This window comes from Macaca fascicularis, chromosome 1 (genome assembly GCF_037993035.2).
Source record: "Macaca fascicularis isolate 582-1 chromosome 1, T2T-MFA8v1.1".
Taxonomy (NCBI): domain Eukaryota; kingdom Metazoa; phylum Chordata; class Mammalia; order Primates; family Cercopithecidae; genus Macaca; species Macaca fascicularis.
Window position 1 is genome coordinate 2,665,975 of NC_088375.1, and position 23,408 is coordinate 2,689,382.

General features: G+C 40.5%; 1 protein-coding gene across 8 annotated transcripts in view; it reads left to right on the plus strand.

The window, feature by feature from the left end:
- SMYD3 (SET and MYND domain containing 3) overlaps positions 1–23,408 on the plus strand; it is a 765,785-nt gene that overhangs the window by 36,978 nt on the left and 705,399 nt on the right. For 3 of the 8 annotated variants that reach the window (XM_065539297.1, XM_074032950.1, XM_074032859.1), the window contains exon 1: positions 4,966–5,202. The exons of the other annotated variants lie outside the window; for them this stretch is intronic. The gene's annotated coding sequence lies outside the window, so the exon portion shown is untranslated. Of the gene's footprint in view, positions 1–4,965; positions 5,203–23,408 lie in introns of those variants that run through there. 8 annotated transcript variants of the gene reach the window in all.

The following is a 23,408-nucleotide window of genomic DNA, read 5'->3' on the forward strand; positions in this document are numbered from 1 at the left end:
AGTATGTGAAATCTAATTCTGTCAAATGATGTGTCTCTCCTGTCCTAAGTAATAGAGTGACAGCAACTTGCCATTGTTTTACTGATAAGTGTCTTTATTTTATTTTTAAATTTTATTTATTTATTTATTTTGAGATGGAGTCTCACTCTGTCGCCAAGGCTGGAGTGCAGTGATGTGATCTCAGCTCACTCCAACCTCCACCTCCTAGGTTCAAGTGATTCTCCTACCTCAGCCTCCTAAGTAGCTGGGATTACAGGCACATGCCCCCATACCTGGCTAATTTTTTGTATTTTTGCTAGAGATGAGGTTTTGCCATGATGGTCAGACTGATCTCGAACTCCTGACCTCAAGTGATCCACCCACCTCGGCTTCCCAAAGTGCTGGGATTACAGGCGTGAGCCACTGCGCCCAGCCTTTTTTTTTTCATTTTTAAAAAATGATTATTATTTTTGAGGCAGGGCCTCACTCTGTTGCCCAGGCTGGAGTGCAGTGGCATGATCATGGCTCATTGGAGCCTTGATTTCCCGGGCTCAAGTGATCCTCCCCTATCAGCCTCCTGAGTAGCTGGGGCTATAGGCATGTGCCACCATGCCCAGCTAATTTTTATTTAAAAAATTTTTATTTTAGGTTCAGGGGTACGTGTGCAGGTTTTTTATATAGGTAAACTCATGTCATGTGGGTTTGTTGTATAGATTATTTTGTCACCCACATATTAAGTCTAGTATCCAATAGTTATTTTTTCTGATCCTCTCCCTTCTCCCAACTTCCACCCTCAAGGAGGCCCCAATGTCTCTTGTTCCTCTTTGTGTCCATGCATTCTCATCATTTTTTTCCCCTTTTAAGCAAGAACCTGCAGTATTTGGTTTTCTGTTCCTGTGTTAGTTTGCTAAGGATGGCCTCCAACTCCATCCATGTTCCTGCAGAGGACATGATTTTGTTCTTTTTATGTCTGCATAGTATTCCATGGTGTATATGTCCCACATTTTCTTTATGCATTCTACCATTGATGGGCATTTAGGTCTTTGCTATTGTGAATAGTGCTGCAGTGAACATACACGTGCATCTTTAGGTTAGAATGATTTATATTCTCTTGGGCATATACCAAGTAATGGGATTGCTGGGTCGAATGGTAGTTATGTTTTTAGGTCTTTGAGGAATCACCACACTGTTTTCCACAATGGTTGAACATTCCCACCAACAGTGTATAAGTGGCTGGGAGCAGTGGCTCACGCCTCTAATCCCAGCACTTTGGGAGGCCAAGGCAGGTGGATCACATGAGGCCAGGAATTTGAGACCAACCTGGCTAACGTGGCAAAACCCCATCTCTACTAAAAATACAAAAATTAGCTGGGTGTTGTAGTGCTTGCCTGTAATCCCAGCTACTCAGTAGGCAGAGGCATGAGAATTGCCTGAATCCAGGAGGCAAGGTTGCAGTGAGCTGAGATCGTGCCACTGCACTCCAGCTTGGGCAACAGAGTGAGACTGTGTCTCAAAAAAATGAAAAACAAAAAACAAGTGTTTCAGTCTTCTCTCCACAACCTTGCCAGCATCTGTTTTTTATTTTTTATCTTTTTAATAATCCAGATGATTTTTAATTTTTTTGTAGACATAAGGTCTCACTATGTTCCCCAGGCTGGTGCTGGTCTGGTATTCCCGGGCACAAGCAGTTCCTGCCTCAGCCTCCCAAAGCGTTGGGATTACAGGCATGAGCCATCGTGCCCGGCCCTGATAGGTGTTCTTTAATACTTCTTCTGAACTTCTGAACTTCCTTTATTAATTTATGTTAATTACCAGCATTGATTCCTGCATCATCCAGGAGTTATTAGTGGTGTATTTGGCACAGTTTTAGAAGTAGATGCTGCTATGTTTTGTTCATTTACAGAGTGATGGCGGCTCATAGTTACTCCTACAAGTGCATTATTACTGATTTGTGAATTAGTTTATTTTTCCTGAAACAATTCAAGTCTTTTGAAAGAGAATCCGAATTATTTTGTAGAATACTATCTCTTGCCATATCCATTGGGTCTGATGAAACAGATTTTGACAAAACATCAGTTAGTGTTTAGGCATTTTTCTGTCTTTTCTTAATTACCATCTTGAAGGATAGTAGCATCTGGAAAACAAAAAAAGAGGTTTAGCTGAGATGCTTTTGTTTGATTTATATTTTATCCCTGCAGTTTGTATTCCTCATTTTCAAGGAATTTCTTTGTTTCTTTTTTTCTTGTCAAGTGAAGCAGTGGGAGTGGCGAAGAAAAATAAATCCATAGCTGGTTGTGATCAATTAATTGTAAACACAAGGAATTTATTTCTTAAAGCAAGAAGTTATATTACATGACAATCTCAAGTTTCCCAAGTTAAGTTAAAATCAGATTATATGACAAAACCCTCTTCTTTCTTTGCTTTAACATAGAGAACAAAGGAAGATGCTAGTACTAATAAATAAACATTAACAGATCCATGGGGGGAAAAAAGACTACAGAGGACCAGTTGTACTTTAGTGGCTAACAATTTAATGATAAGTCCAGACTAATCTTAACACGGTGAGCCAGAAAACTGAGAATTTCGAGGATGCTGTGTGGCTCCAAGACTGCTTCCTCAACCACTGTCCTGCAGACACACAAGTTTACGTAGACATCATCTTGGAGAGGAGGGGCTAAACCCTTCACATGGGTCCTGCATCCTGTATATTTTGGCCTTCTTGGAAACTTATGCTATTGAATATTTTCTCTCTTTCTTGTATACCTTTTTTTGGAGACAGGGTCTGTCTCTGTCACCCAGGCTGGAGTGCAGTGGAGCGGTCATGGCTCACTGCAACCTCTGCCTCCTGGACTGAAGTGAGCCTCCCACCTCAGCCTCCTGAGTAGCTGAGATCACAGGCACATGCCACCACTCCTGGCTAATTTTTTTAATTTTTAGTAGAGATGTGGTTTTGCCATGTTCCCTAGGTTGGTCTTGAACTCCTGAGCTCAAGTGATTCGCCCACCTTGGCCTCCCAAAGTGCTGGGTCTACAGGAGTGAGCCACTGCACCAGGCCTTTTCTTGTGTATCTTTAAACCTTTTTCTCCCTCTTCGGACACATTCCCATCAGCTCTTAAACATGCTATATTGTCTTTCCTCAAAAAGAAAACAAAGAGCACCCTCTCTGTTTTCGTTACACTTCTTAAGGCTACTGTACCATCTCTTCTTCATAACCAACTTTCTCAAAAGCTTTGTTTATAATCAAAGACTCCAGCTTCCTTTGCAGGCTCATCCTCTCCTGGCATCCAAAGTTTAGATTTTAGGCCTGTTTCTGGGCCATCATTTCGGTCCATGTGCCTTCTCTGTTGTCATACCGAGTTGCAGTTACTTATATAATTGTTATTCTTGAAGTTATATTTCAGTCTAAACAGACCTTTAATTCTACACTCTTTTTATTTTTATTTTTTTTCCTTTTTTTTTGAGATGGGGTCTTGCTCTATCTCCCAGGCTGGAGTGCAGTGGCCACAATCTCGGCTCACTGCCAACTATGCCTCCCGGGTTCATGCCATTCTCCTGCTTCAGCCTCCCAAGTAGCTGGGTCTACAGGCGCCTGCCACAACAACTGGCAAATTTTTATTTTTTTATTTTTTTAATTTTTAGTAGAGACGGGGTTTCACTGTGTTAGCCAGGATGGTCTTGATCTCCTGACCTCGTGATCTGCCAGCCTTGGCCTCCCAAAGTACTGGGATTATAGGCGTAAGCCACCGCGCCCGGCCCCACACTCTTGTATTTAACTGTCTGGTTGATATTTCAATTTGGATATCTCAAAGGAGCTGGAAATTCAACATGTTTAAAACAGTATTCTCAATCTTCATTCTTAAATTTGCTTCTCTCCCACCTTCCTTATTTCAGTAATTGGTACCACTGTTTCTCTGACCTGTTAGGGAGATAATTGCAATCCTGTTGATTTCAGCAGTAGAATGTTTCTCAAATATACGTATATCCCTGTATCTCTGCTGTCATCATCCTAGTTGAAACCATCATATCATAATCTCTTGCCTAAATTTCTATCTTAGTCTCCTGATTCATCATCACTTGATATTCATTCTTGTTCCCCTCCTACCCTCCTAGCTACTGTTCTCGGTTCAGGGCTTCAGATTGTTACCGTGCCTAGGTGTCCCTCCCTGCCTCATCTTGAACCACTCCTTGACTTTTTCCTTTTCTCAACTCTCATTGCAGTCATTCAGCAAGTTCATTTCATTTTCCTTCCTATATTACCAAGTTTTTCTTGCATTCTCCTTTCCATGCCTACTACACAGTTCAGGCCCCCCGTTTCTCACTTGGATGTCATCCCTGCCACAGCCTCTTAAATGTGATTTTGCTATCCCCTACCGTTTTTTTCTTTCTTTTTTCTACTCAATTAAAATGTATTTTGTTGCTTTGTTTACCAGTAAATTGTATAGCATGTATCTCATTTTGACCTAAAATGTTTCTTAATGCTCATTTCTTATTTACTACTCTGTTTTTTGTTAGCTCATAGAGTGAGCTACCAAAGATTTCTCTGAACCCGGATTTCTTGCAACATAAAATCCAAAATCCTTAGTGTGTTTGTGTAGCTCTCCAGTTCTGACCCTTCTCTCAGCTCCAGGCTGAGTTTGTTTCAGCTATACCAGATGGCCTGAAGATGATTCTCCTGCCCTCCAAGCCTCTGGGTCAAGGGACGCGCCCAAAGATGGGGTGGTCTGAGATGCAGTTTTGTGGGTGGTGGGGTCTGTGTACAATTCCCATTGCTTCCATTGCTCAGGTGTACAATTCCCAGTGGACACGGTAGCACAGACGGGTCCTATGACTTGAGGCCAGGCCCCCATGGGGTTGTGGGAGACGCAGGTCCAAGGATGGGGGTACCACTCATCACTGTGGAGCACAGTTCTCTAGGCCTCTAGGCATGGGGTCCTGCAGCATCTGCGGGAGAATTCACTATACCCAGCAGGCTCCGCAGGAGGAGGCGCTGTACCCGGCAGGCTCCGCGGGAGGAGGCGCTGAACCCGGCAGGCTCCGCAGGCTCCGCGGGAGGAGGCGCTGTACCCACCAGGCTCCGCGGGAGGAGGCGCTGTACCCACCAGGCTCCGCGGGAGGAGGCGCTGTACCCACCAGGCTCCGCGGGAGGAGGCGCTGTACCCGGCAGGCGAATTCTTCTTGCCATACCTGTACTCACAATGCTAGGCTTTCCACATCTCCACTCAGGTAAAGGTGTTCAGAAACCAAACCTTTACCTGGATACCTCCTACTCTTTGTTTTCGATTTCACCTCTTTTGTGGAAGCCTTCCTTGCCGTCCCTACCACACCAGACTGGATTAGGTACCGTACTCTGTGTTGCACTTTGAAAATTAAATTACATTTAGGTTTATATGTTTGTTCCTTTTCTAAACTGTGAGTGCCTTCATCTTTATGTCTCTAGAATTAGGCAGACAATCAATTAATTTAGAATAAATGAGAATGAATACGTGAACACAGGTATGCCAGAAGTGTGTGGCGCTGTGAAAACCAACTAATAGTGGTACTTTTCCTGTGTCTGAGAAAAAAAAGTTTGCGAATACATTTTCTCAATTTCAATTTTTTTTTTTTTTGAGACGGAGTCTCATTCTGTTGCCCAGGCTGGAGTGCAGTGGCGCGATCTCAGCTCACTGCAAGCTCTGCCTCCCGGGTTCATGCCATTCTTCTGCCTCAGCCCCCTCAATTTTAATTTTTTTCATATTTTTTCTTAGCCTTTAGTTACCTAATTCTGTCTAGCAGAACAAATAGATAGGTAGCAAGTGTATGCTTTTGAAAACACATGGAAATAGATTGTTGTGCTTTACATGATTTCTTTTTGTCTACAGAAACATGTTTATGATGTGATTATTTTTGATACTAAAATTGTTCTAAGTTTTTACTATGGATTTTAATATATTTAACATGTATATAATTTGGAAGTATTTTATGGCTTTCCATATTATATGTAGTGTTCTGCATAATACCTGGAGCTACATGTACTAGGTGTTTAGGAAATATTCTTGTTGACTAATTTCCACTTTTTTCTCCACTAATTTCCACTAATTTCAGATAATTTCCACTATCTGATAAAGATGGACAGCCTTTAAACTAGAAAATAAACATGCTTGAATTAATTTTCCAAGAAACAAAATCAGATTCTTAATACAAGAAACCCTAGAAGATGCCCAATGCTTATTTGATGTATTCCTACATTCTCTTTAACTTACCTTTTTCAGAAGTTACCCTAAACAATTTAGAGTCATTGTATGCCTTTAACAATATTTGAGCACAGCTGTCTTCTGCCTCATGGTCTTTTCTTAGGCTAACTTGTCATGGTTTGTAGCCTTGTAGCTGATAGATGCTCTTATGATGACTGCGGTTTATTTTAGCCCAGACAGCATTCATTGTAAGTGTGGTAGGAATGTAATAAATTTGTACTTAGCTAATTAGGAGTTTATAAGAATTCTGACATGCTGATTTGAAGTTTCTTTGTAATGTTCAAAGCAAAGAGAAAAGGATTTGTTTCGCTAATTAAAACTATAAACAAGATGGAATGTTTAATCTACTTGAGGCAAACCAACAACTGTTTTCAAGTACTTATAAAATCACCGTAAACTAGGAATACACCACTTGAAATTATTTTTTATTAAAGCACTAAAGGATTTTCTAAGGCACAGCTTTTGAGTGATTGCTTCCTTGGCATTTGTTCACATTATTATGAAATAGGGACCTATTGGTATTTTTCAAATTATTTCTTCATGACCCACAGTTTATACATACTATATTGCTATTCAGTAAAAACACACGTTACTGAAACAAAAGCTGTAGAAAATAATATTTAATTTCTTGTGATGCAGTATTTTAATTTTCTTATATTTCAAATATTAAAAAGTTCCTCTCAGGACCACTAAATTGATTTTACTCATCGATCAAGATCCATAGTTTGAAAAAACTGCACTAGACTGTGCTTGAGTGCAGAGACCATGACATATTCATCTTTCTGTTACTGTGCTAGAGCAGATGCTCAGTAGATATTAATTGAATAAATTGGTAATTAAGAAGAGGAGTAAGAAGTGAAATCAGAGTTGTAAAAGGAATAGATGTTTTTGACAATGAAGTTCTTGGATATAATAAAGGCAGTGGAGGTAAAGCACTCTGGTACTTATGCTTGGTATGAAATTTTTTTGTTTGCAGGAAATAGAAACTAGTGTTAGCTGAAGCAAAGAAGAATATATTAAAAGGATTCAGGGTGTCTCACAGAAATCGAGGGTAGGGGTGTGTCTTCTGATTTGGGAAGGGAATGAAACTAGAAACTGGAACGCTTTGAGGAGCCTAAGCGTGTTGTGGTTTTTCATCCCTGCTTTTCTCTTTGTGGCTTTTTTTTTTTTTTTGGCTGCAGAATGGTTTCCTCTGCAGCCAAATGACAGAAGAATCTTCAGTCCACGTGACAGTTTATTTCCAAAGCTCCTGATTGTTTTACATTTTGATTCCAGGCTTTAATACTGTATGTGACTTATAGGTGGGAGAATAAATTAGTCTTTTGATATTTACTGTATGCCATGAGTTAGTAGTTTCAAGTCACTGGTTTTAGATGAGATATCTGTATTAGTCTGTTCTCATACTGCTGTAAAAAACTACCCGAGACTGGGTAATTTATGAAGAAAAGAAGTTTAATTTACTCACAGTTCCGCAGGCTGTACAGGAAGCATGGCTGGGAGGTCTCAGGAAACTGGAAGCGAAGGAGAAGGGAAAGTCTTAAGGGGGAAGTGATCTCGCGAGAACTCTATCATGAGACCAGCAGAGCAGGAGAGAGTGAAGGGGGACGTGCCGAACACTTTCAAATAACACGATCTCGCGAGAACTCTACAGGACAACAGAGCAGGAGAGAGTGAAGGGGAACGTCCTACACAGTTTCAAATAATAAAATCTCGTGAGAACTCCTATCACGAGAACAGCAGAGTAGGAGAGAGTGAAGGGGGACGTGCCAAACACTTTCAAATAACAAGATCTCGCGAGAAACTATACAGGACAACAGAGAGGAGAGTGTGAAGGGAAATGTCCTACACAGTTTCAAATAACAAAATCTGTGAGAACTCTTACTACGAGAGAACAGCAGAGTAGGAGAGAGTGAAGGGGAATGGCCTACCCGCTTTCAAACAACAAGATCTTGCGAGAACTCTATCTGGAGAGCAGGAAGGGGGAAGTCTGCCCCCATGATTCAGTCGCCGCCATGATTTAGTCATCCCCAATCAGGCCCCTCTTTCAACACACAGGGATTACAATTGGATGTGAGATTTGGGTGCGGACACAGAACTAAACCATATCAACGTCCTATTCAGTATTTCCAGTGGCTTTGTTTTGCCTACTGGGTCAGATGAACACACATAGAATGTAGGCGTGTATGTTATAATCATTACTTGCGAAAGTGTTAATTCAGCACACTTTCACGTGTTCCTGGCACTAGGTTAGGCTTCAGAATAGTTACAAAGATGGATATAATGCACTATATATATATATATATATTTTTTTTTTTTTGGAGACAGGGTCTCGCTCTGTTGCCCAGGCTGGAGTGCGGTGGCGCGATCTCGGCTCACTGCAAGCTCCGTCTCCTGGGTTCACGCCATTCTCCTGCCTCAGCCTCCCGAGCAGCTGGGACTACAGCTGGGAACCTTCAAGTAGAAAAGTCATTCTTTTTTTTTTTTTTTTTTTTTTTTTTGAGACAGAGTCTCGCTCTGTTGCCCAGGCTGGAGCCTTGTTCCCATGCATGGATGAGCTATGTTGATTATATTAGTTCAATATTAGTTTTTCCAACTCTGCTTGTTTTGTTTCTCACTTTTACCTCTGTTTTTCTCATCTGAGATGGAAGACCTGAATACTTTGCGTTTTGACCTTTCTTCACTTTCTTGGCTATTTATATTTTACATCTGGGCTCAGTCATTATTTTAATATCTGTCCTTGTAGCTTGACCCTGGGTGCCCACAGCTGTGACCTGCCATCAGGGAAGTCTTTATTAGGCATAACATGGAGTCCTGAGCCCCTCTTGGACCCAAATCAGAAAAACAGGAAAGCTGAATCAGAAAATAAAGCTTGCTATCTTCAGGAAATGAACAGACAGATGCAGGTGATAAAATCACCTGTGTTTCTAATATAACATTATAACTGTCATAACTCTAGTTTGAACAAAATACTATAGGAATGTTTATGCCAGTGACTGTCACATAATAGGGCCTCCAGAAAAGTTTTGGGAAGAGTCAGTAGTGAATGGGGATGTCCATTTATTCTGGTGTAGTTACAAACAGCCTTACTAAAGAGGTAGCATTTGAGCTGATTTCTGCAGGACCTGTACATTTTGGATAGTAGGTAGGCAGTGGATTGGGTGCTTTTGCTGTATGCACAGCTTGTATAAAAGCACTAAGTTGTGAACAGATGGAGAACATTGATTGTGAATGTAGTATTGATTATGTGGGAGAATGGTTGGAGGTATTGGTTGCATCCAAGTTGAGAAAGGCTGTATAGGCCATGGTAGAGAATTTGGACCTTCTTTTCTTTTTCTTTTTCTTTCTTTCCTTTCTTTTTTTTTGAGGCAGAGCCTCGCTCTGTTGCCCAGGCTGGAGTGCAGTGGCATGATCTTGGCTCACTGCAACCTCCGCATCCCAGGTTCAAGCGATTCTCCTGCCTCAGCCTCCCGAGTAGCTGGGATTACAGGTGCCTGTAATCATGGCTGGCTAATTTTTGTAGTTTTGGTAGAAATGGGGTTTCACCATGTTGGCCAGGCTGGTCTCAAACTCATGACCTCATAGACTTGATTTTCTAAGAGTCACCTGAGAGTTTCCAATAGAGGAGTGATGAGGGAGAAGATTTATTGTTTTATTTTATGTTATTATTTTTTCTCTATTCTTGCCCTTGAACATTCACCTATCCAAAGTTTTATTCTTTTAAAATATAACTCTGTGGTCAGTGTTAGCCTGAAGTGACCAGAGATGATCAGTATGGAAATGAATTAAGATGCTGTTTTAAAAGTCTATGCTCTGATGATAGTTTGTATTTCTGTGGGATTGGTGGTGATACCCCTTTATCATTTTTTATTGCATCTATTTGATTCTTCTCTCTTTACTTCTTTATTAGTCTTGCTAGCAGTCTGTCAATTTTGTTGATCTTTTCAAAAAACCACCTCCTGGATTCACTGATTTTTTGGAGTTTTTTGTGTCTCTATCTCCTTCAGTTCTGCTCTGATCTTAGTTATTTCTTGCCTTCTGCTAGCTTTTGAATGTGTTTGCTCTTGCTTCTCTAGTTCTTTTACTTGTGATGTTAGGGTGTCAATTTTAGATCTTTCCTGCTTTCTCTTGTGGGCATTTAGTGCTATACATTTCCCTCTACACACTGCTTTAAATGTGTCCCAGAGATTCTGGTATGTTGTGTCTTTGTTCTCATTGGTTTCAAAGAACATCTTGATTTCTGCCTTCATTTCGTTATGTACCCAGTAGTCATTCAGGAGCAGGTTGTTCAGTTTCCATGTAGTTGAGCGGTTTTGATTGAGTTTCTTAGTCCTGAGTTCTAGTTTGATTGCACTGTGGTCTGAGAGACAGTTTGTTATAATTTCTGTTCTTGTACATTTGCTGAGGAGTGCTTTACTTCCAACTATGTGGTCAATTTTGGAATAAGCGCGATGTGGTGCTGATAAGAATGTATATTCTGTGGATTTGGGGTGGAGATTTCTGTAGATGTCTATTAGGTTCGCTTGGTGCAGAGCTGAGTTCAATTCCTGGATATCCTTGTTAACTTCTGTCTTGTTGATCTGTCTAGTGTTGACAGTGGGGTGTTAAAGTCTCCCATTATTATTGTGTGGGAGTCTACGTCTCTTTGTAAGTCTCTAAGGACTTATTTTATGAATCTGGGTGCTTCTGTATTGGGTGCATATATATTTAGGATAGTTAGCTCTTCTTGTTGAATTGACCCCTTTACCAGTACGTAATGGCCTTCTTTGTCTCTTTTCATCTTTGTTGGTTTAAAATCTGTTTTATCAGAGACTAGGATTGCAACCCCTGCTTTTTTTTTGTTTTCCATTTGCTTGGTAGATCTTCCTCCATCCCTTTATTTTGAGCCTATGTGTGTCTCTGCATGTGAGATGGGTCTCCTGAATACAGCACACTGATGGGTCTTGACTCTTTATCTAATTTGCCAGTCTGTGTCTTTTAATTGGAGCATTTAGCCCATTTACATTTAAGGTTAATATTGTTATGTGTGAATTTGATCCTGTCATTATGATGTTAGCTGGTTATTTTGCTCGTTAGTTGATACAGTTTCTTCCTAGCATTGATGGTCTTTACAATTTGGCATGTTTTTGCAGTGGCTGGTACCGGTTGTTCCTTTCCATGTTTAGTGTTTCCTTCAGGAGCTCTCTTAGGGCAGGCCTGGTGGTAACAAAATCTGTCAGCATTTGCTTGTCTGTAAAGGATTTTATTTCTCCTTCACTTATGAACCTTAGTTTGGCTGGATATGAAATTCTGCGTTGAAAATTCTTTTCTTTAAGAATGATGAATATTGGCCCCCACTCTCTTCTGGCTTGTAGAGTTTCTGCCGAGAGATCCGAACTACCATCAGAGAATACTGTAAACAAGTCCAGGACCAGATTCACAGCCGAATTCTACCAGAGGTACGAGGAGGAGCTGGTACCATTCCTTCTGAAACTATTCCAGTCAATAGAAAAAGAGGGAATCCTCCCTAACTCATTTTATGAGACCAGTATCATCTTGATACCAAAGCGTGGCAGAGACACAACAAAAAAAGAGAATTTTAGACCAATATCCCTGATGAACATCGATGCAAAAATCCTCAATAAAATACTGGCAAACTGAATCCAGCAGCACATCAAAAAGCTTATCCAGCACGATCAAGTGGGCTTCATCCCTGGGATACAAGGCTGGTTCAACAAATGTAAATTAATAAATGTAATCCAGCATATAAACAGAACCTAAGACAAAAACTACACGATAATCTCAATAGATGCAGAAAAGGCCTTTGACAAAATTCAGCAGCCCTTCGTGCTAAAAACTCTCAATAAATTAGGTATTGATGGGACGTATCTCAAAATAATAAGAGCTATTTATGACAAACCCACAGCCAATATCATACTGAATGGGCAAAAAGTGGAAGTATTCCCTTTGAAAACTGGCACAAGTCAGGGATGCTCTCTCTCACCACTCCTATTCAACATAGTGTGGGAAGTTCTGGCTAGGGCAATCAGGCAAGAGAAAGAAATAAAGGGTATTCAATTAGGAAAAGAAGAAGTCAAATTGTCCCTGTTTGCAGATGACATGATTGTGTATTTAGAAAACCCCATCATCTCAGCCGCAAATCTCCTTAAGCTGATAAGCAACTTCAGCAAAGTCTCAGGATACAAAATCAATGTGCAAAAATCACAAGCATTCCTATACACCAATAACAGACAAACAGAGAGCCAAATGATGAGTGAACTCTCATTCACAATTGCTTCAAAGAGAATAAAATACCTAGGAATCCAACTTACAAGGGATGTGAAGGACCTCTTCAAGGAGAACTACAAACCACTGCTCAGTGAAATAAAAGAGGACACAAACAAATGGAGGAACATTCCATGCTCATGGATAGGAAGAATCAATATCGTGAAAATGGCCATACTGCCCAAGGTAATTTATAGATTCAATGCCATCCCCATCAAGCTACCAATGAATTTCTTCACAGAATTGTAAAAAACTACTTTAAAGTTCATATGGAACCAAAAAAGAGCCTGCATTGCCAAGACCATCCTAAGCCAAAAGAACAAAGCTGGAGGCCTCACACTACCTGACTTCAAACTATACTACAAGGCTACAGTAACAAAAAAAGCATGGTACTGGTACCAAAACAGATATAGACCAACGGAACAGAACAGAGCCCTCAGAAATAATACCACATGTCTACAACTATCTGATCTTTGAAAAACCTGACAAAAACAAGAAATGGGGAAGGGCTTCCCTATTAACAAATGGTGCTGGGAAAACTGGGTAGCCATATGTACAAAGATGAAACTGGATCCCTTCCTTACACCTTATGCAAAAATTAATTCAAGATGGATTAAAGACTTAAATGTGAGACCTAAAACCATAAAAACCCTAGAAGAAAACCTAAGCAATACCATTCAGGACATAGGCATGGGCAAAGACTTCATGTCTAAAACACCAAAAGCAATGGCAACAAAATCCAAAATTGACAAATGGGATCTAATTAAACTAAAGAGCTTCTGCACAGCAAAAGAAACTACCATCAGAGTGAACAGGCAGCCTACAAAATGGGAGAACATTTTTGCAATCTACTCATCTGACAAAGGGCTAATATCCAGAATCTACAAAGAACTTAAACAAATTTACAAGAAAAAAACAACCCCATGAAAAAGTGGGTGAAGGATAAGAACAGACACTTCTCAAAAGAAGACATTTATGCAGCCAGCAGACACATGAAAATATGCTTATCATCACTGGCCATCAGAGAAATGCAAATTGAAACCACAATGAGATACCATCTCACACCAGTTAGAATGGCGATCATTAAGAAGTCAGGAAACAACAGGTGCTGGAGAGGATGTGGAGAAATAGGAACACTTTTACTCTGTTGGTGGGACTGTAAACTAGTTCAACCATTGTGGAGGACAGTGTGGCGATTCCTCAAGGATCTAGAACTAGAAATACCATTTGACCCAGCCATCCCATTACTGGGTATATACCCAAAGGATTATAAATCATGCTGCTACAAAGACATATGCACATGTATGTTTATTGTGGCTCTATTCACAATAGCAAAGACTTGGAACCAACCCAAATGTCCATCAGTGATAGACTGGATAAAGAAAATGTGGCACATATACACCATGGAATACTATGCAGCCATAAAAAAGGATGAGTTCATGTCCTTTGTAGGGACATAGATGAAGCTGGAAACCATCATTCTCAGCAAACTATCCTAAGGACAAAAAAACCAAACAGTGTATATTCTCACTCACAGATGGGAATTGAACAATGAGAACACTTGGACACAGGGCGAGGAACATCCCACACCGGGGCCTGTCGTAGGGTGAGAGGAGTGGGGAGGGATAGCATTAGGAGATATACCTAATGTAAATGACAAGTTAATGGGTGCAGCACACCAACATGGCACATGTATACATATGTAACAAACCTGCGCGTTGTGCACATGTACCCTAGAACTTAAAGTATAATTAAAAAAATTGAAAAAAAAAAAAAGTCTATGCAAGAAAAGGAAAAAAAAGTCTACGCAAGAGATGGAAGGCTCCATATGAGGCTGAAGAAGTGAGAGCTCAAAGGAGAACTTAAATTTGATATTCTTTGGGGAAGTAGACTTTACAGGACCATTTGCTTTAACCTAGAGCCAGATTTGGATTAGTCTGGTTCATTCAGTGTACTAGCTGGAAGTTAATAAAGCTAAGCCCTGGGTATGACATTCCCATCCCCTTGTGTCGTCCTTCATAACTCTGATCTTGTGTCTGCCTGCTTAATGATACTTTAGCCATGTCTCCAGTTTTCCAACCTTGCAGCGACTCCTTAGACCTGATTATAGATATTTGATTTCTTTTTTTGAATTTTGGCTATCACTCACCTTCTGGTCCCACTCATTTGTGGTTTCTTTGCATACTCAAACAAAGCAGGACAAAGAAACAGTCGTATGGGGAAAATAGAAGTTACAGTAAATGGTGCTAGATGTTTCCACAGAGACGTAGAATACTATGGAAGCTAGGTGGAAGGACTGCCTCATGCTCCTGGGGTCAGTTAGGGCAGAGGAGAAAATGCTTTAGCTTGGTGTTGGTGGATGAGTAGGTATGTTACATGGGAAATTTGAGGTGCCTGTGAGATACTCAGGTGGAGCTGACCAGACCAGGAGGCGGCCGGAGTGATGAATCCTGAAAAGCAGTGGGTCTCGACCTCGTGTGCCTATTAGGGAAACTAAACAACAAATTGATGCCTTGGTCCTATTCATAGAGGTACCGGTTTAATTTATGTGACACGGAGACACAGTTCGGTATGTCTTGAAATCGACTGAGGTAATGCTAATGTGAAGCCAGGGTTGACAGTCGGTGTAACTCAAGAGAGAGATATTCCTGGAGAAGGTAGAGATCGGTGATAGCTGAAGGCTTAGATATAGATCAGCTTAGAAACAGGGAGAATGAGAAGAAAATTGGGCCAGAGACAAATTCCTTTGGGATTACCAACATTGTGGTAGGTACCAAGGAGGTGGCCAGCAAAGAACCTGCAAACATAATTCCTAACTCTTCATTGTACTGTTTTAGTATAGGTTATTGATGTATTTTTGCATAGTTTTTTCCTTCTGTGACTCAGAGTGGACGTCAGCTATTGGGATAGACTTTAAGGGCCTGATTCACATACCTGTTGTTGATTGACAGACTGATGCAATGATAAGCATTAATCCTTTTATCATTGATGTAGAAAATCATGACCTTTAACTCATATCAGCGGCAAATACCTATATCTGCCTCCAAATTTATTTAAAAGAAGGCATGAAAGCAACAATTTCCAAGACTCCTTTTCAGAATTCAAAGTCACCTGTCATTTTTGCCATAAATTCTTTGAGGCATGAAATAGCCTGCCAGTTGTCTATTGCTCTCAAAGTTAATGAATGGTTATCAGTTTATCATGGGTAATAACCTAGCTGCAAATTGTAAAGAAAGCATTCTATCACTTTCGAGGATTTTTGCCTCAAGGCAGTTTCTGGCTTTTCTATAGTATCTGGCTTTTCTATAGCATTTGGAGGCTCAGTGTCCCTAAAGCTTTTAATAGAACTCATTTCTTTCTAGGAAACCTCTTAACATTTGGTAATGGCTCAATGAAATATTAGCTGGTTATGTCTTGCTTTGTGTAATAGATTTTGTGTAAATAAAATTTCTCAATGTAGGACTGGAAGTACAATTTCTTGATGTACCTTCAACCCAGTATAGCATGACAGTTTTAGAGATACTTAATTTTTATTTCCAATTCATATTTCATTCAGTTCTTACAAGCAAATGTGGTTTTCCAGTTCTCTATCCTCTTGGTTAGGTAGTTAATGGTTGGAAAACAGGATTGTTTCAAGGAATCTTATTTTTATGGAATACTTTCTCTATAACATGAGCTCTTTCAGATCAGGGACTTGGACTTGACTGTGTCTGTATTTAAAAAACAAACAAAAAACGTTCTGGGTCTATGTTTTATTAAATTTAGCATTTCAGGCACGGAGCACAGTATCATAACTCAGTAAATACTTGTTGAATTAAGGTGAATTATCACCCCACATCTTCAGTTATAAATTTGTTGTATTGTAAAGTGGGTTATCTAAGGGATGGGAGAACGTTGATTTAACCCAATATGTGGCTTTTATTACAGTACTATAAATAGAGGTGACTGCAGAGCTCAATGTGCCTATTTTCAGTCACAAACTTGATTTCAGTCCCAGTTCTTTCATTGTTAAAGAGCTGCCTTTAGAGCTTGCATCCAGTCCTGTTGCTTTATGTAAGAATTCTTTGAGTATTTTTATGTGTTTCCTTTTGACTCATTCAGTAAGAGCCTAGCACAGTGACTTGTTAAATTAACTGTGGTTAATGAAATTAATTAGTGAATATGTTTTAATGAAATAGGATGATACACATTGCTGAGATCTGAGGCTTTAGTGTGTTTTGAATAATCTCTGATCAGTTATTACCACTGCCGTGGATTATTTACCTGTGTACATTTTACTGGCCTCCAAATCTTTTCAGCTTCTAAAAGTTGAAAGAAATAAAATTCTATCCTGATTGATTGCTCCTTAGATTTTTATTCCTGTAATACAGGAACTCAGAGAGAAATTCATCCCTTATTAGTTTGCCTTATGTATTTCTTTTCGTGTATTGCTTTGTATTCTCTTCATGTTTGTTTGTCCAAGCGTATAATAAATATTTCTCTTGATGGAATCATACCTTGCATTTTATTTTAGCTGCTGCAGAGTTGTGCCCATAGTAGCAACTCCATAAATAATGGTTGCCTGGTTGCTTGACTGACTGACTGATTATGGTGCTAATGGTGATGGTTAAAGCATTTTTCCCCATCTCAATGCATAGCAGTTTCTTTATGGATGCACATCTATCCCATAAAAGTATTTCCTACAGAGAGTCTCGGTTTCCCATGTTAACTCATTTTATAGTTGAATGATCCTTACTTTTTAGGGGACCTTTCTCTGAATGTTTATTCAGGATTTCTCTTCTTTTGCATTGTGAACAATTTCTTCATGTGTTACCTAATCTGATTTGACTGGGCATTAACTGCTCAACCTTAGCCCTTAAAGTGGAATAGGAGCCCACTAGAAGATCCACTTGTTTCATCAGATCCTCACCCAACTTCAGTGGTTTATTGGTAGTTAAAATGCGGACTGTTGTAAGGTGTAGTAGAGATTTACTAAGAGTTTGCGGGAAAGTGATTCTGTATCATGACGGTGCTCTTGGGCTGGTAACACAAGGTATTAAATTGGTTAAGGGTTGGCCTAAAAGATCGGGCATAATTGGGTTAGCTGACAGAGCTCAAGTGTATTGCGTTCACCGATCCAGGTAGGTGGCGAAACGGTGGGCCATTTTAAGGTTGGTTTGCTTTCAGCCCTGTGGCTTTTACTTAGGTGCCTGAGGAGTGTTTTAAGTCAGTTCATACCTTTTGAAGACCTCGCTTTTGGTAAATTTGGAGTTTATGTTCACGGATAAACTAGCAGAGTTGTAATTTTTTATTCAAATAGAAACTGTCTACTTATTTTTATTTCTAATTATTTTACCTTTTTTTGGTCAGTAGTGTAAAATAGCATCTTTTCATAGTATATTTTCTAAGTTTTTATTGTTTACATATAGAAACACTGTAGTTTTACATGATTTTGTAATCCACCACTGTACTAAATTCTCACTTATAACAACGTTTCAACTTTTTTTTCCTTGAGTTTTGCAAATGTAGTCATATCATCTGCATATCTGGATGCTTCTGCCTCCTTCAGTCCAATATCGTGTTTCGTGTAGCATAGTGGTGAGAAGCCTGGGCTCTGGAACTGTGACTGCTTGTGTGTTAAACCCGTTTCGACTAACTTGCTAGCTGTGTGACTTTGGGCAAGCTATTGATGTTCTCTGTGCCTCGCTCTCTCCCTCTGTAAAATGAGATAATAATAGTTACTGCCTTATAGTATTATTATGAGGATTATATGAATTAAATGATTTGGTATTTGTAAAGTGTTCAGGACAGTATTTGATACATAGTAAGTACTGTAAAAATGTGTGATAAATACATAAAACTCACATAAGATTTTTTTCCCTTGCATTGGCTAGTATGGTACTTTTAGATGAATATTAATCTAGAAGCCCAATGGTGGGCTTTCTTTATCACTCCCAGACTTCAACAGAAATGCTTCTTTGTGTCATTGTTTTAGTGTTTCAGTAATGTTTCCAATAAAACATTAGAAAGTTATAGACTGATATGAAATGTATTTTTCCATTGTGTTAAGGAAACAGTCGTCTATTGCTGTTTTGCTAAGCGTTAAAATCAGGAATGGCTTAAACATTTCATCATGTCTATTTGGCATCTACTTAGATGGTCATATAACTTTTCTTTTTTGACCTATTTATATGTTTTTTTTTTTTTTTTTTCCTGAGACGGAGTCTCGCTCTGTCGCCCAGGCTGGAGTGCAGTGGCGCGATCTCGGCTCACTGCAAGCTCCGCCTCCCGGGTTCACGCCATTCTCCCGCCTCAGCCTCCGAGTAGCTGGGACTACAGGCGCCCGCCACCACGCCCGGCTAATTTTTTGTATTTTTTTTAGTAGAGACGGGGTTTCACCGTGTTAGCCAGGATGGTCTTATCTCCTGACCTCGTGATCCGCCCGTCTCGGCCTCCCAAAGTGCTGGGATTACAGGCTTGAGCCACCGCGCCCGGCCTTGACCTATTTATATGGTTGCTTGAATGAGTAGAGCTCCTAAGTTGAACTATCCTGGAATCACTGGAGTAAACAGTTGTGCCTGTAGCCTGTCCTTCATTTAGCGCATTTATGAGTTCTCATTGCTATTACTTTTAAAGTTTTTGCACTAATATTTATAAATGAGTTTTTTTTTTTCCTTTTCTTTTTTGAAACAGAGTCTTGGTTTGTGTCCCAGGCTGGAGGTGCGATCTCTGTCCACTGAAACTTCCACCTCCCAAACGAGTTCCAACGATTCTTGTGCCTCAGCCTCCCTGGTAGCTGGAATTACAGGTGCACAACATCACCCATAATTTTTGTATTTCTAGTAGAGACAAGGTTCTGCCATGTTGTCCAAGCTGGTCTCGAACTCCTAGCCTCAAGTGATCCACCCACCTTGGCCTCCCAAAGTGCTGGGATTACAGGTGTGAGCCACCGCCCCTGGCCCGCAAGTGAGATTTGACAGTAATTTTTAATGTGTTTGTTGTCAGGTTTTGGTGTCACTGTGATGCTGTAAATATTTGACAGTTTCCCTCCTTGTTCTATATTTTAGAAAAGTTTAGATTAAATTAGAAAAGGAAGAGAGGTTTAGTCATGCTGTATTAATTCACAGATGAAGAAACAGTGGCTTCTTTACAGCCACTTCACGTCAGCTACTTAGGGGTAAGGAGTTGTGGGTGTGCTATGGAGGTGAGGAAATAACATTTGTTGAGCATTAATGTAGGCATTTAAAAAACAGTATCATATTTTTGATGTACTTATTAGATTTGGGTTTTGCTTGTTTGATATCTAAAGTTAGAGTAAAACAGTTTTATTGACTTAAAAAAACCCTACTTTTTAGAGTAGTTTTCACTACATAGCAAAATTGAGTGCAAAGTACAGAGTTCCCATTGACCGTCTTCCTGTACACATGCACAGCCTCCTCTGCAATGGACATCCCCCACCAGAGTGGCACGTTTGTTGCAACTGATCAGCTTCCACTAACGTCATTATCACCCAAAGTGAATAGTTTACATTAGTGTTCACCCTTGGTGTTGTAAATCCTATGGGTTTGAACATATGTATAATGACATGGATCCACCATCATTGTGTCATACAGAGTAATTTCCCTGCTCCCCGAATCCTCTGTGCCCTACATATTCATCCTTTCCCTCCCCAGCTCCTGGTCATCACTGATCCTTTTACTGTCTCTATGGTTTTGCCTTTTCCTAAATGTCATGCAGTTGGAATCCTACAGTGTGTGGAGCCTTTTCCCGTTGGATTCTTTCACTTAGTGATATTCACTTCAGTTTCCTCCATGTCTTTTCAGAGCTTGATAGCTCATTTATTTTTAGTGCGGAATAATATTTCATTGTCTATAAAATGCTGTTGATTTTGAATGACTGAATGTCTTTCCTGAAGATAACTTAGTCACCTTTTAATCCCAGAATCTTGTCAGTCAGCTAACAAATATTTATTACAGGCCAGCCAAGTGCTTTGCCACTCTCCTAAACCCTGAGGAGACAGCAGTGATCAACACAGACAAGAGCTATGTGTGTCCTTCTGGAGCCTGGCATAATTTCCAGGACCGGCAGGCACCTGCTGAATGTGGTTGAAGCATGTTAGCCTGTGACCCACCAACTCATTGGGAGATTCTTTGTCTTTGGGGACTTTCCAAATGTAGTAATATGCATTTATTTACACTAGGTGGTGGTAGAGTCATGTACACTGAACAGTTGGCACCTTAATTAAGTCACTAATTGTTTGGTTATAAATATAGTTCACTTTATAATGATTAAAATTTAAATATGTTTATATTAATTCACTGGAATGTAATCATTAATTAAAATGTGAACTTTTAGTACATCTTTCAGAATAAATCCCAATCAGTAGACTTTCTCAAATTCTTCAGTTTCCTTCCTTTGTTTAATAATCACACATTTACTGAGATTCAGCTACATGCTGGGCATTGTGCTAGTGTGGAGGGTTCAGTGTCAAATATGATTCCTTTTTTGTCCTTGAGATGTCACAGTTTAGTGAGGGAGATGGAAATGAGAACAGATCCATTAAGTGCAGTGGAATGCCTATGTCTTAAGTGTACCATTCGACGAATTCCAACAAATGCATACACCTGTGTAACCCACATCCTTATGAAGTTATAGATCACTACCATCTTGGGGTGGGCACTTTTAAGGGCCATGTGCAGGCTAAGTAAGCAAAAGAACCAGGTTGAGAGAACGGAGGTAATCAAATCAAGCATTTTCTGAGAGAGCAGCCTGATTTATTGAGTTATTAGTTGAAAGTCAGCCTTTGGGAGTCTTAGTTGTCCTTTAGTTCTGTTGATGAGATTTTTTTTTTTTTTTTTTTTTTTTTTTTGAGATGGAGTTTCGCTCTTGTTGCCTAGGCTGGAGTGCAATGGTGCAGTCTTGGCTCACTGCAACCTCCGCCTCCCGGGTTCAAGCGATTCTCCTGCTTCAGCCTCCTGAGTAGCTGAGATTACAGGCACACGCAACCACGCCTGGCCAATTTTGTATTTTTAGTAGAGACGGGATTTCTCCATGGTGGTCAGGCTGGTCTCGAACTCCCGACCTCAGGTGATCCACCTGCCTCGGCCTCCCAAAGTGCTGCAGTAACAGGTGTGAGCCACCACGCCTGGCCTGTTGATGAGATTTTACATGAACTGGTTTGGGTCATTTTCTGTCACAGTCGTCAAAACAGAATATGCCGAAGCTGCAGCACTCATCTCTCACTTTCCGAAGTGTGGAACTCGGCTCTGTACTCCCAATAACATTACTTACAAACAAACAAACAAACCCTTCCAAACCTAACAGCAACAGGCTCCTATTCACAGGACTGAATGTTTCAGAGCGGAAAAACAGCCCAGTCAGAGCACCTGACTGCATTGACGCTTGCTCTGTGTGAGGCACCGTGTCCCTTTGTGTTTATTTTCTCTTCTTAGGGCAGCCCTAAGCAGTAGGTGCCTATTGTTCCCTTCATGGAGAACATCAATGAGGAAATGGACGTTCGAAGAGATTATAGAACTTGCTTAATGTATTAGCTGGGGAAGTCAGATTTTGGAACCCAGGTCTTTCTGGCTCCAAAGCAGGTCCCTCCTGCCTCATACCATGCTGTCTCAGAAGAAGGAATTCTACGTTAAAGAGCAAACACAACAGAAAAATAACTAATTGATTTTATTCTGGTTGTGGAAATAAACGAGGACTACTCAAATGAGTACAACCAATGGTTACTTCTTCAGAGCTTGCTTTATATAGTAAGGGAATCTGCCACCATCACTTGGATTTGGTGGAGATTCAAGGAAGACAGAGGAATGGGAACACTTTTTTTAATGTTATTTTTTTTCCTGGAGATAGGATCTTACTCTGTGGCCCACGTGGAGTGCGGGGGCATGATCATGGCTCACTGCAGTCTTAACCTGCCAGGCTCAAGCGACTCTCCCACCTCAGTCCCACTGAGTAGCTGGGACCACAGGCATGTGCTACCATGTCCAGCTAATTTAATTTCATTTTTTGTAGACACTGGGTCTCACTATGTTGCCCAGGCTCATCTCGAAGTCCTGGCCTCAAGTGATCTGCCTCGTCCTCCCAAAGTGTTGGCATTCCAGGTGTGAGCCACCGTTCCCAGCAGGGTAAACTTTAGAGTGGAAAAAAGGGAAGGCTTGAGGTATGCCCTGATTGGAGGCTGTTCCTGTGGGGAAGCTGTAGGTGAGCCAACTAAGAGCATAGCAACCTGTGTGATTAGTTAAGGGTGCATTGTTGGCTTTCTCTGGTTGGTCCTACATTGGAAGCAGGAGCAGAATTTAGGGAAGCTGTTACTTACAAATCATTTCCTGGCCATTTTGTGCTGATTTTTTTTTTTTTCTTTTAAAGAGATGGGATCTTGCTGTGTTCCCCAGACACGATCACAGATAGTGTGGCTTTGTACAGATTCTTAAGGGCATTATTGTTTGGCTTCCTGGGCTAGTTGCTAGACAGTAACCAGTCTGACTTCCTAGACTGGTTATTGTAGATAATATGTTGGTTGCCTGGGCTTGTAGCTGCAGGCCGTGGGTCGTGGTTACCTATGATCTGGCCTTTGACCATTTGTTTATTCAGTCTCTCAGTAGATATGTTGGGGATGGGTATTCTCTGCCAACAAATGGATTGTATAACATATATTCAAAGTTCTCTTTTCATAGGATGATGATAGTTGACTCTTGGAAAGGGAAGAGTAGAGGATGGGGAGAAGAGCATTTATTGAACAGTAGTTTTATCTTAGTCTCCGTGCATTGGTTCTCAAAGCGTGGTCTCCAGAATAGCAGCTTCAGCATCATGTGGAACTTGTGACCAATGCAAACTGTCAGGCCTGACCCCAGAACCACTGAATCAGAAACTGTAAGTGGGACTTAGCAATTAATGTTGTAAGAAGCCTTTGCAGGTGACTCTGGTGCATGCAAAAGTAGAGAGCCA